A 2,148-nucleotide genomic window follows, 5' to 3' on the forward strand; every position below is an offset into this window, starting at 1 on the left:
AAATGATTGCATCTATCCCATATGTTGAGCTATGGTAAAGAAGGAGAACAAGGAGAACGGAAGTGGTTCCTTCAGTGCTCGAGTTAAATTACATTCATTAATTATATGGTATCAACTAATTCATTATTTTCATTATGTACTTATTCTGGTGCAGGTATTGGCTCAAGATTTGTGTATAACTGACAGCAAACAATGGGCATTTATGTCAGATAGACAAAAGGTAAACATAATGTTAATTAATTCAGTTTGTATACTTGTATATTTACCATTTATTCTTTCACTGATTGTTGTTATCCCATTTGTTTGACACTCTTTCTTTCTATCTAGTCATGGTTGGTGATGTGGCCTATATTAAATGAAATTGGTGAGGATTAGGGTTTAATGCCTGCCATTTATGAATTATTTCCATTTTCTCGAACATAGATATTGTGTGCGCCATATCCATACAAACTTCAAAAACATTTAGGGGTAAAAGCACTCAAGGACCAAGTGTGGGCTTGTGCTAGGCATCTCATCGTCTCCTGCATTTGAAAGAGAAATGGAAATTCTTAAAGGAATGTCTCAGAGGTGCCTATGATTATATGAAAAATTGAGCCCAAAACACCTGAGTAAGTCACACTTCCAAAAGTCGGTTTAGTGCGACATTCTCCTTAACAATCTATCTCGAATGTTTTAATAGCCTCATCCTAGAAGCTAGAATAAAAGGAGTGATCACCATGAATGAGTTGATTAGGACACAATCGATGAAAAGAATTTCAGAGAAGAAGGGATACAATGAAAAAGTATCTACATTGCATTGCCCCTAAAATACTTAAGAAGCTTTGACAAATTCAAAACACCAAAGTTGGTTTTTATACAACAACCTCGGGTCGGGAGGAGATAAATATCGTTGTTTGGTCCCAGGACAAGTTGTAGTTGACAAAAACAATGTAATCAGTAGTTGTAGAAGATGGCAATTGAGTGGTGTGCCATGTAGCCATGCCATATCTATTATATACTATAATAAAGAGAAGCCTGAAAAATACTTAGATAGATGTTACCTGGTTAGTACTTTACATGGAGACATAGGCACATCCTATTCCCTACACATGATAGGAATACATGGCCTAAGAGTGACCAACCACCTATCATCCCACCGTAACCAAGAATAAAAGAAGGGCGTGAAGACTTTACTAAGGAGGCAAGAGGATGGTGAAGAAACCCGGCTTCAACAAAGGGAAAAGTCACAGCAAGGAGGGAAGATGACATGCAGCAGTATGTGGTCAAGTTGGGCACAACAAGAGGTACCACTGGAGCTCAAGAGAAAGGAAGAAAGATGAAAATGCAAAAGTTAGTTCATTTTTTATGTTGATTTTATATGTTCACAAGTACTAATTTCTATGCAATGTGGCAAGGTGAACAAAGATTTTTTCAATTGTGCAAATGCATGGAGAAACATCTGAATTTATCAATCGTACAAGTTCATGGGTACAACCACTCCAAGCTCACTTCATCGAATCTAGTGGTGAGCACGTAGGAGAGCCACAAGAGTGTGCCACCGCAACAACAAATACATCTTCAGAGCTAATATAGGATTGAGCATCCAACTGCACAGAGTTGGATAACTATTTTTCTAAAGTTTAGTATTTAATTTTAGTCTTGTAGTTTAGTGCCACTGACTGATTTATGTTTTCTACTTTCATAATGAAGGCCAACATCGTATACTTTGCATACAAGCTTAATCCGGAACAACCATCGGAGGGACTCAACTCAAAATTCCAAAACCGCACGGCAAGGGTGTGAAAAAATTTACAACTACTAGCAACAAGGAGACACGTAATGGATCAAATGGAACAAAAAGAAGGCCAAGGATACACGCTAGAGTAGGAGGTGCCGACAAGAGAAGGAGGGTATGGTCGCCACCGTGAAGTGGGACTTCGCAGTCGTACCGTGAATGTCCAAGGGTGCTGCTATGAGAATGTTTCATTTTTGTTATTTTGGTTTTTTGATAATCTGTGAATGTTAGTTGTGAACTAGAGAATGTTAGCAAAGATCGTGTGAATGTTAGCGCAAATGTTAGCTATGAATGTCCAAGGGTTTTTGATAAGTCGGAATGTTATGAATGTTAGCTAATGTCCAAGGGTTTTTTATCAGCTATGAATGTTAGCT

Source organism: Dioscorea cayenensis, unplaced genomic scaffold (assembly GCF_009730915.1).
Source record: "Dioscorea cayenensis subsp. rotundata cultivar TDr96_F1 unplaced genomic scaffold, TDr96_F1_v2_PseudoChromosome.rev07_lg8_w22 25.fasta BLBR01000250.1, whole genome shotgun sequence".
In the NCBI taxonomy this organism is placed as follows: domain Eukaryota; kingdom Viridiplantae; phylum Streptophyta; class Magnoliopsida; order Dioscoreales; family Dioscoreaceae; genus Dioscorea; species Dioscorea cayenensis.